General features: G+C 29.8%; 1 long non-coding RNA gene across 1 annotated transcript; it reads left to right on the top strand.

Annotated features, from left to right (window-relative positions):
• Positions 1 to 11,236: 11,236 nt before the first annotated feature.
• Positions 11,237 to 12,718, top strand: LOC103864395. The gene is made up of 3 exons (XR_632236.3): positions 11,237 to 11,715; positions 11,863 to 12,059; positions 12,466 to 12,718. It is a non-coding gene; the product is annotated as an uncharacterized LOC103864395 (long non-coding RNA).
• The last annotated feature ends 287 nt before the right edge of the window (positions 12,719 to 13,005 follow it).

Raw genomic sequence — 13,005 nt, 5'->3', positions numbered from 1 at the left:
GTTTTAGTCTGTCAAATAGTCTACTTTCAGCGATCGCTAAGCAGTTTAAACAAAACAACAGTATAAAAGTTTAATGTAGTATGTGGCAGCTAGAACAAGTGATATATATGTAATTTGAATTTTTTTTAAATAATGTATAGATTGTTACAAAATATACTTAATTATATAGTCTGTTCAAAGATGTGGAGCTAGTAGGTGAGGATAGGATGAGTTGTTTCTAAGTAACTGAAAGACAAATCCACCTTTTTGAAAATTGCAAAGCGTGATTATTACATTAACTAATTAGAAAGTGATTAATCGGCAAAACTATACGTGTAGTTACCCGACATTCAGATTTGTCTGTGATTCTGGTTTGTGACTTTCGGCATAAATGAGATCAACCAAATCAGGCAATACCATAACCGATCTCTACTGTATTGATCGCAATTTGGAAAAAAAAAAAGAAGAAGAAGAAGTTATAATTCAATTAAGTAATGTCTGACATAGAATATAATCTATGTTTGTTGTATATATTATATATTTTACATGATCTATTTATTAAATCAGAAAATTTCACTTACTATTAATGTGATTTTTAATTAATTACTTAATTAGAACTGAATTTTGTATGACAATATAACTTGCATATCTAGTATATTTCTTTCATTACCTTTGAAAAAAAAACAAATTCATTGTATACATAATTTGTCAACATTTGCACCCCGCGCCCGCACACATATATATACAGTATAAATTATATAAAATAATACTCGATAAACTAATAAATTTCACCAGCTCCTTGTTGGGATAATGTAAAATATGACACAATTTTAATAAGATAATAATTTTTTTTTCAAGAACCTTATATAAATATATGGTCCCTATGTAAACATAAATTAGTAATTAAAAATATGTATAGTTTTTTTATTCATAGTGAAATTTATTTTTAATTTTTTTAAACACTTCAAAATATTTTAATGTTATTTTTTCATTTCACATTTAATGCATCTAAATTTACGGTGTATATTTTTTACACCAAATAATCGAATAAGAACAACATAAAATTGTATTTATAAAATTTAATCAATGTATATATACTGTAAAATCAAATATTTTTATTTTTTTCTTAAAAATACATCAAAATATATAAATCTAAAAAACAATTAATAAAATATTATAGTTTTAACATTATTAATCTATAGAATTTTTATACGCTCTTGCTATACGGTAACTGGTCGCCGAACTAACACATACCTTATTTTATAAACACATAATGTGTGTGTTTTAAAGAGAAAAAATGAAATTGTAAATCCACAATTATAAATCCACCGGTACATTTGTTGGTCTACAACGGATCAACTCGGTAATAGTGTTTCAAACTTCTGAAATATATGCGTAACTTAATACATGTTAAATATAGTTCATTTTGTGAGTCGATACTACTAGCTATTATATATATAAAATCATCAGTCTTTTCACATCATAACATATAATAAATTATAATATATTTCCATGCGTGTAAATAAAAAATAAGAAACATATCCAAGAACATTTGAACAAAAAACACTAAAAACTTATATAGACTGTACATACAGGGAAATGACAAATTTGATGAGATGGCATGTATTGTCATGTGGGGATATAGATATACAAGACGGGTGACATTTTCATCACATGGGAAAAGAGAGGACATTATCTTTTGTTTTGGCCATAAATAAAAATATATTGTAACATGCAAATGTATTTTGGAACAACCTTGTATATATATATATCATATTGGGGCTAAGGATTGATATTATATCATGTGTTTGTTGGATTGAGGCATGAAGGGGCCACATGGCAATGTTATTATACCAACCTACATTATATATTTATTAATTTAACATTTTTGGCGCTCTTAGTAATATTACTCTGCTAGGATAAACATGCGCCTTGCGCAGAGTGAATTTTTATAATTAAAATATAAAACATATTCTCTCTATTTCAAATTATATGATGTTTTATAAGATTTATGTTGTTTCAAAATATAATATGTTTGAGATTTTAATGTTAATTTTTATTTTATTAGAAACTGTTCAACCAATTAAATTTTACAAATATTTTTATAATTGGTTGAATAATTCTAAAATTATATCTTTAGAAGTACTGTTTTTTTTTTAAAATTAATTTTTTTTTTAATCTTTGTGTATTAACCCAAAGCATCATATATTATGAAACGAGGAGAGTATAATATTGACAAATTTAAGAATTATATATGATCGATTTTTTATATGTATACAATTTTAGAATGTTTATATAGTTATCTATATATTGGGCCGGGAACAATTGTAACTGAAACTGTCGATAAAAACTTAGAATTTATAGTGGGCGATATATTTGGTCTTAAATATTTTACACTAATTTTCAGAGTTTTACATTTTTACATAAGATAGAAAATTAAAATATTAAAAAGATAACTACGAATTGGGTTAGGCTTATTTTTAAGGAAATAAATATAAAATTGTTATTTTCTTACGTTTAAAAAATCAAATTTCCAAGGAATTCTATTTTGAATTCCAATTATACATAGAATATAAGTTATTTTAACTAATAAAAATACAATCATTAAGTTTGTAGACGCTGAAAATCAAGGTAACAAAAGAATTTTTAGTCTTCAATAAAAATACAATTATTATTTTTTAAATAAAAAATTTCCATATTTTTTCAAGGAAATTGGGTTAGGCTTCTTTTTTTAAGGGAATAAAAAGACAGCTACAAATTGAATTCCTTGGTCCAAGTTCCAACATATTTTTTTAGTCTTCAATATAAGTTCTCATATTTACCTAGTGAAGAATTGTGTAGCAAGCATAAATATTCGATAAATATAATCGTTTGGTGATTAAGCTTTGTGTATTATTATTTTTTAATAGCAAAACACATAAATTATACTTGCCTAAATTCCAATTATTCTAAATGTGTATATCACGGTGATAAAAGATTTCTTCATTCTAACACTAAAGACCGAAAGTATTTGATTGATTATGGTTCATTTCAATTGAAATTGATTGATTATGGTTCATTTCAATTGAAACTAAAATGACTCTTAACCAACATCAATAATAGACAAACCTTATATTAATTATGTTTTCCCCTGATATGGTTTTCAAATATTTTACGAATGAAATCATGAAAGGATTTTTGGAATTGTTAAATACATATTTACCCGTTTACTTAGCTTATGTGATGAACATAATAATAATGAACATTATATGATTCATTTTTCGTTTACTACATGGTCTTTGAATGGATTTAGACAGATTGTACACGATCCATATTTTTATCCAAAAAGAATCACATTCGCCACAATAAATCTATGATTTGTTTAATACTCTTGTGATTTGTTTTTCATTTTTCTATGGTGTAGGTTCAGATTTTGGAAGAAATGTTTGACAGCTGAAGAACCTTACTCATAATACATAGACAACTTGCTATGTATTATGATGAAGAACCTTTGAATAGTAATCGATATGGCCAATATCATTACTTAGTTTTAACTTATGTGTTTAGTTTTTATCAAAACGTTACCTACGGAAAGCTATATTACATATTTGCGTTATCTTGATATCATTATTTTATACTCATGAGGTTTTTTGGTGTTTTTTGTATGAGACAATTGTATATTGGGTCATAAATGATTTGATCCGTATGTATGTATCAATAATATTAGACTAAAGTTTGGCTAAACTTTTTGTAGTGATAGCGCATCAGAAATTAAGAGACTTAAGAGAATGACATATAAGCAATATCGTTTTGTAATCAATAAAAAATTAAGATTATAATTTTTTAAAAGATCTTCAATTAATATATTAGGGATGTCTAATTTTTTTTTTCCTAAGTACTCTATGTTTAATTTGAAAGTATTCTTTTAAAACCAGAATACTCAAGAAATTGTCTATTCTCAAATTTTATCTCAGATATGGTTTATAAACTGAAATTACAAGTACTTAGACAGATCCAAAAGACATCGAGTATATTGTAAATACATGCATTAATATATTAATTTTTATATACTTTTATGTGATTGTAGTTAAATGTTAGTTCCTTATCCAGTGTGTGTAACCCAAATTTATTCTTACTATATCAATAACAAAGCTTCCCATTGTATATATGGTCAATTTATACGATGACTATCACTATTCAAATTTGGATGAGATAATTATATGAATACGATTGAAACGATGTTAATACTAGGGTGTTGTTCATCAGCAGCACTTGCATGACTGGACTTCGTCATTCATCGATGATTGTACACTCTATTTCCATAATATATTAACATCTATATGACAATTGCAATATTTACACAATCACGACCAAGAAAGTATATAAATGATGGACGAAATTTTTTAGTATAATTTGTTTTAAGTGCAGACGAACAAAGAGCAAATGTGTGTATTGTAAGGCCGTATGCATTTTGTGAGTGCTACAGAGACTTATTTATCTTGGTATACAAAACATTAGTGCGACAAAGTTCATATATTTTCTTTTTGGACAGGACTAACAATAGTAAATACGGATACATATTTTTGTTTGTTTGGAACGTAGGGGACAATGACACAGCATTTTCAAGAAAGTTTTGATCTTTGTTGGGTCACAGTGTTTTTCCATTTTTTTCATTTTTTAGTTTTCAAACCAAAACTTTAAAAAACAACAGATTTTTCACTAAAGTACTAATACAAAAATGAGTCAAATGGTGACAAAAATATGATCTTTTTATATGAAGCTAACTGGTTAAGTTATTAGACAAAAAAATTACACCGCTGTGAAATCTATCTATTATAATAAAGTTGAGTTTTTTCACTTTTCATGAAGCCACTTTAACAGAAAGTATCTTAAAATGCGACATGTGGCATCATATGCTTAACTTTCAAAAGTTGTTTCTCGTGGAGTTTTAAACTTGGCTTTAGTTTTCTCATCTGATTCATTCGATGGGCTTTTTGTGTGTTTGTCTGTAACGGACAGATGTTATTAGGCTCTTCTCATCCTCCATTCTCATTCTCATTCTCATCGTAAAGATAACATCGCCGTCATATCGATCAAGTTCAATATGCAATGTATCGCTTCCGTTCAATCAGCTTATCATCATAATTAAAGTTCTCATTTATTCCATTAAATCATCACCTCCACTAACTCACATTTAATAACACTTTCGCTCTCTTCGGAGGTTACGAATCTTTACCTATAGATAGAGATGTAAGCTTCAGTAAAATTATAATCTTCTTCCCCAAAAAAACTGTGATAAATCTTTTGCTTCTAAGAGATTTTAAAGCTTATCAGCACTGTAACGTTTTTGAAGACCCAAGGTTTTCATCACCATCTCTGCAAAAGCCATCATCATGTGATATGGAACTCTGGACACCGAGATTTATCCTCTTCTTCTCAGAAACACATTGCTGGTGTTGAAGAAAAAGATAGAAATCTAGAGAAGAAGATTTTTGCAAAAGAAACATTCACAAGGAAGACTATCTGAGGAAGGCTATAATTGACTTTTAGAAAAAGTTTGTCAACTCTTTCTCTTTCTCTCCGCTTACTCACCTTAAGGTTACTGAAACTCAACCTCCCTTATTCCCCATTTTCTGGTGGACCAGATTGGGTTTGTATTGGTTTTAGCCTTGAGGAAAGATTTCAATTTGTTTGACATTGCAGATTTTTCTGACTAACCGAAGAGAAATTTATCAGAGAATTCCAAGGTCTACTTTTCTTTAACAAGTTAGTCCTTTAAAAATTGTGTTCATTAAATTCTGATGAAAAGAGAGTGATGTCTTTGTTTTACTGATATCCAGTTGGATGATTATAGCATCCAAGTTCAAAGATAAAAGACACAAGGCAGTGTAGAAGAAGGTTTGCGAATTGTCGTCAGTGTGAGTGACATCTACATATTAATTTTGATTGACTAATAAATAAAATATGCATTATTATTATTATGGTAATATAATTAATGATGTGATGTATTATTAATGTAATATAATTAATAAAAATGTTAAATTAAATAAAATATGAAAAGATAATTAATATAATTATTACTGACATTACTAAAATGACACTGCATTAATTTTTTATACTGCTATCCATGTTTACAAACAATTCTCGTTTATAGTGATATCCATGTTTCCAAACAATTTTAATGTATACTTCAGTTTTATATAATATAGATAACTGTACAATTTTAGATGTGCTCAAGGATTAGTACTAGCAATTAAGAACGCCTTAGTGAAGTGTGTTACGTGTTAATGTGTTATATATCATAGTAAAGTGCCTTAGTTATTATCCATATCGTGACTTACATAAGTTATATTTGTAATAATACATAAATGTGAAATACGTTTCAAGCAAGAAAACTAAAAAAAACTGGTTTTTGGTTTTTGTTTAGAAAGTGACAGTTATTTAAAAGACTAGTTTTCCTAGATTTTGCTAAAGCCATTTTTAAAAAAACTTAATTGGGTGAAAATATAGTTTTTGAAAAACAAAAACTATTCTAAAAACTAGAAACAATCAACTTTTCTTTTTTGAATGAATGTTAAATTTTTATTCATCAAAAAAACATTCTTACATCAAGTGTACCTTTATATAAACAAACTGACTCCTTCTACCACTTAGACTCGTAGCTCCAAAATATATTCACAATCTTGTACGAAACCAAAATTGCAAAACCTCTTCCATACACTTTCCCTTTTTTGCTCTCACCAAACTTAGTTGGTTTCTGACCCCTTTATCCAACATCTTCTTTAATGCAGGCAACGGCATCGGCTTGTCATCATGCTTTATCTTGTTTCTTTCCCTCCATAATGTATGAATAGCTGCCTGAAAAGAATATTGAATGCAAAATAGCTTTTTCTTTTCCATGGACGAATCAGTGATCAACTGCACGACTTCATGCCAGTCTTTTGTGTAATCATTACACAGAATTCCCTTAACCAGATGTGCCCATACCTTAGAGGTAAATGAGCACTCAAAAAATAGATGATCTCTTGACTCATGAGCATTCTTGCACAACACACAGACAGTATCGACTCCTTGATTCCAACGTGAGACTGTCCATTGTTGACATTCTATCCAACATCGCTAGCCATGCCATAAACGAAAACTTGGGAGTAGCCGGAGAGAACCAAATGCCTTTAGCCCAATCACATTGAGTTATTGTTTCTCTCACCATCCTCCAAGTCTCATAGGTTGAGAAATTTGATTTAAAACCTGATTCATGTTTCACACAGACTTGTATTCTCTATAGTATTGCCAATCTGCCCTTGAAGCGCAGTGAGATCAGCTTCTATATCATTCAAAACAGCAGTGCGATACATTATTCTTCTCTGAACTCTCAGCACTGCTTTCTCCACTGTAGTTGCTCTTCTAATTCCATTATCAATAATCACTATGTCCCCCAATAGATCCAAGATCACTCCTCTGTCAGACCATCTGTCATACCAAAATGAGGTATGACGATCATTTCCCACAGCTTTCTTATAAAAACTCTTCGTCACTTCTCTTAATTTCAATATCTTCCTCCACATCCAAGAACCCACTTGAGTATTAGTTTTTATCTCCCAAAAACTTTTTTTGTTTGAGAAGATACATCTTTATCCATTTTCCCCATAAAGAGTCGCCTGATAGCATTTTCCATATGAGTTTCAAGCCATATGCCATGTTTACTTCATTTAACGGTCTTATCCCTAAACCCCCTTCATTCTTCTCTTTACATATGTCCTTCCAAGCCACCTTTGCTCCTGCTGTTTTTAGAACTGGTCCAGACCAAAGGAAACCTGAACAAAGCTGCTCAATCTTTTTCATGCACTTACTTGGAAGTCTAAACACTGCTGCCCAGAAATTAACAATGCTCATCAAGATGGTTTTAATCAATTAAAGTCTTCCAGCATAAGATAAGAATCTACAAGTCCACGTGCTTATCTTTCTTCTTATTTTCTCGACCAGAGGCAAATAATCTTGCTTTTTCATCGCCTGAGACATGAGTGGAAGCCCTAAGTATCGAACCAGAAGATTCCCCTCTGCAAATGGGAAATTTGATCTGATTCTTCCCTTCTTTATATCTGAAACTTTAGCCATATACACAGTTGACTTCTCCAAACTTATACTTAATACAAACCAATACAAGAAACTCATTAAAGACTGTTAAAGCACCTTCAATGGACTCCTTTGATCCTTCAACAAAGACCATCAGATCATCCGCAAAGCAAAAATGAGTTAGGGACAGAGCTTTACATCTTTGATGGAATTTGAATTTCTTCTCCCTCACTGCTTTATCCATCTTATGAGAAAGAACATTCATACATAAGACAAACAAATACAGTGAGATAGAGCAGTCATGTCTCAAACCTCTAGTACTTTGGAAATATCCAGCTATATCACCATTTACTTATACCGAGAAGGATGGCGTGGTGATACACAGTCAGATCCAATGTATAAATCTCTCTGGGATCCCTAAAGCCCCTAAATTCTGCAGAACAAAATCCCACTGAACAGAGTAAAGTGCCTTAAAAATGTCAATCTTCATTACGCATCTTGGAGCCACGTCCTCTTTGTGGTAATACTTTACTAACTCCGAGGCCAACAAAACATTTTCCATCAATAGCCTCCCCTTCACAAATGCTGACTGGTTCTGAGTGATAATACGGGGAAGTATCTCCTTCGGTCTATTGGCAAGTATCTTAGACACCACCTTGTATAACACATTACAACAAGCTATGGATCTGTAATCCCTCATCTCCAACGAGTCAGATTTCTTTGGTATAAGCGCAAGGATTGTGGAGTTTACTCCTTTAGGAAGAAAACCATATCTGAAAGCTGACTGAATAGCAACAACAAAATCACGTCCTACTATATTCCAAGTGGTTTTAAAAAACTCACAATGAAATCCACTGTCCCTGGTGATTTATATGTTGGAATATAGAAAAGTACCTTGCAAATTTCTTCCTTATTTACTTCTTTCTCTAACATAGAGCAGTCCTCTGGAGAGCATCGGAATTCAAGAAGATCCCATAGTTCTTCCATTGTGGACCTTGATAACTAGCTGGACTCTGGTTCAGAAAGTCAGAAAAAAAATCTCTCAGCCTCCTTTTTTATTTCCATATGAGTTTTTACTGTTGTTCCGTTCGAACATCTGATTTCATGAATTGCATTTTGAGCTTGTCGAGTCTTTATAAAACTGTGTAAGCTTCTGTTATTTTAAACAATCAACCTTTTAAATGCATGCATAAAGTTTGCCGGGTTTTTTAGGCTCAATGTTTTATTAAAACTAGTTTTTTTCTTTTGACACATTACTTTTTATTTTCTTTATCACTCTTTTGAAACATTACTAAAAGTAGTTAAAGAACTTAAATGAACCGTAACTAGCTAAAAACCAACAAAGAAAGCATTGGTAGTCTTTTTAGTGCCATGAATTATTGTGGATTTTTACCTTATGATGATGCGTTTAACCCAAGAGTAAATCACTTATATATTAAAGAAGAAGCATTGTAATAAATGTGTTTACACTAAACTGGACACATGTCACGTGTACAAGCATTGTAATAAATGTGTTCACACTAAAATGAACACATGTCACATGTAGAGAGCTTCTCAGCCAAACTCTACATATATATGTTCACACTATGTACTTTATGTTTTTTTTTTAATTTAAAACTCACAAGCATGGTTCTTCTTTACGTTATTTTTACTGTTTATGAACAGAACTGGACAAATTATTCATAAATTTTGATTTGATTCATTATCCGTTTTGATTCGAACCGAAAAATCTGGATATCCGTTACTCTACGAAGCAAATCAAATACTAAAATACAATATCTGTAAAAAAAAAAGCAAATCACAAATATCAATATTTATAGAAACAGATATCCAATTTGATATGTTATATGCATATATATATACACATATATTTTAAGAATTATATATAAGTTATATGTTATAGTTTATATAAGTTTTGCAAAATTTTTGTTTTTGAATAATTTTATTTTAAGAATTTTATTTTTCATGTATTATTTTGAAAAAATAATATTATTTAATATTAATTAACGATATTTTTATATATTTATTAACCATCTTTATATACTTCTACATACACATACATATATATGTGCACATTGACGTGAGCACCTTATAACTAAGTATTTACCAAAACTGAAATATCTAATTTTTTTGGAAGTTAAAATATTCTTTTTCTTAATTCTTCTTTCACTACCGGCCAAATTGTAGTAAAATGATTTGTCTTAATAATTTTCTTTTCTTTTTTTAACGATTATCTGTTTAGAAACTATAATATGAAACCATTGGTTCGACATCACGACTATCTAAGATTTATAACATGAAAACAAACAAATAATAATAATTTTTGATTATCACAGGAAAAAAAAAACATCAAACATTTTAACCGAAGAAACCAAATAAATATTGATTTAGAATGATAATTATATTTTAGGAGATTAAAAACCAAAAAACAACTTAAAACCGAACCGACATCCAGATTAAACAGATTAATGTCTCTTATTAAAAAATAACGAAACTAATAATCACATTCCGTGCAAGGAGCGGATTATTACCTAGTCTATCTATCTATTTATCTATCTATCTATTATTATAAACTAGACATGGTCTCTCTCCTTAGAGTGCCACGTCATTAATTTGATGACTAAGAGCGCGACACATGTCCTTTTCATCAAAACGCACAGTTTCATCTCTATTATTAAAAGAGAAGTGCCAATATAAATTGCTCATTAGTTTTCAAAGTTATTTATATTTGAATGCCACTGAAGTAATAAATTTACCTACTTTTTAGTATTTTTGTCTTTTATAGTTTAATTAATGTATGTTCCTAAAATAAAGTATAACAAATTATGTTTATTTATTTAAAAAATGTTTCCTATAATATGGTAAACAATAAATTATACTTAATCAATGTCAAAAATGTAACAAGATTTTATTATTACGGGTGGTTATTTTTTTATTTTAGTATATTAACTACGTCTAAAAAACATAAAAAATGTTATAAAAATACATAATATAAACCACAAAATTTTAAATAATATATTGAATTATTTAATCGTATAAATCAAATATAAAAATAGATAACCATTTTATTTTACATTAAAATTTTGATCCATAAAAAATACATTTGCACGAACACACGAGTTATATTTTAAAAATAGGGTTATAACAGTTGACGGTTCAAAAAATAAAATAAAATTATTCATTATAAATTCTAAAATGATTGTGTTTAGAAATATATTAAATAATTATTATATATATATATAAATTTTAAAAACATATATTACTATTTTATATAGATAAATATTTTTTTTTACAAACCAAAAATGAATATCCGGATGCACAGGATCAAGCTCTAGTTTAACTTATAATACAATTGATTTGGGCTTTGCGTATGGGCTTAGGTTTTAGGAATGGTATTTTAATTTTGTCTGAATCCATTTTGAAGCCTTTGAAAAACTTTCTTCTACACGACAAACAGTGGTGGTGAGAATTACGGTTAGCCGTCGTCTTCTATCTTCGCCATGAACGAGCTTGAACAACAATGGAGATCAAATCAATTCAGCCGAATCGTCCTCGAGAACATTGGTATCAAGCAGCCGTCGTTTCGTATTTGGTACTTAACCCCAGACGTTACGAGTTTGAAGACTGGTCACTGCTCTTCCACCGTCCATGTGCGGTTGCTCCGATTCTGGGAAGATGATTTGGGTATCGTTTATTGATTATGTTTTAGTTTGTCAATGTAAAATTGTTTTGGTTCTTTTTATTGATTAAAAAAGGTTGAATCTTGATCCAGTGTCGAGTTAAGATACTGATGAGGCTGACGAAACTGTTTTGTTACTCTGTCTTTTATAGGCTGGAGGTTTTGAGCAGTTTCATTATATTGCAAAGCATCTTCAACGAGTCCCTGATATATTAGTTTGCAACTACATTAGATATCGTTCTTCAGTACTTTCAGAATAACAATGTGTGTCTTAGTGTTATCAGGGAGACAACGATGGTCTTGGAGATGATATGAACGGTGGAAGCTCAACTTAGCTTAATCTAAAAATGTAAGTTTTTTTTTGGAGCAAAGTTTTTTATTCAATTTTGCAGACAGTTGGTGCTATTGGACAAAAGTGAAACTGTCAAAAATTCAAGCTATTAAATTATATTCAGAGAAATACATGTTTCACTTCCCCTGTACTTATGAAACTTCATTGAGAACATATTTCAGGCTTACCCTATTGTCAAGTAATTTATTCTTCTGTGTTTGTGCTGTATATAACCCGATCGTATGGAGTTTGAGAAAATAGTTATGAAAATGGTTTTTGAATCCCCAAAGTAGTTTGTGTTGTACCTAAGTGAGAAAACCAGGCTCCGACGTGTTTTTTACTGGCCAGGTAGACCAGCCCATTGCTTGGAAAAAAATTAACCTGCGAATCAGCTTCTAACTCATTTATTGTTTTCTGTTCTAAGGTTATGAAAGATAAAGGCAAACCTGCTTTATTTAACAAGATTCTCCTAGAAGAGATAAATGGCAAGGAGTGATTGAAGCTTCAAGTTACGTACATGCTCCATCAATCAGGCAGAACTTGATTAAAATAAAACATAAAATTGTAGATGAGATTAGTGAACGTGTTATCTTCAGTTACCATTGTTCCTTAGACTTGATATACTAACGTTTTGTTTTTTTTATATGAAAGAAATCTGAGATCTCGCAGTTTGTGAATTTGAAAGAACCCAAAATGCCTTGACTCTCAATCAGAAACAGAAAATAAACAGAGAACTTAGATGACTAGAGAGAACATTCCTAAGTGATGTATTCATGAAGTCAAATGTAAATTGTACAAAAAAAATAATAACATAGATTCGCCCGTAAGGCGGGCCGACCCTAGTTTATTATATTGTTGAGATACTTTTTTTATCATTGTTGAGATTTTTATCTAATAAATTCATGTTTTACTACAGATGTATATATTCAATCCTATATAATATTACAACACACAAAAACTTGAG

This window comes from Brassica rapa, chromosome A04 (assembly GCF_000309985.2).
Source record: "Brassica rapa cultivar Chiifu-401-42 chromosome A04, CAAS_Brap_v3.01, whole genome shotgun sequence".
Taxonomy (NCBI): domain Eukaryota; kingdom Viridiplantae; phylum Streptophyta; class Magnoliopsida; order Brassicales; family Brassicaceae; genus Brassica; species Brassica rapa.
This window is presented reverse-complemented; position numbering and strand designations above follow the sequence as displayed.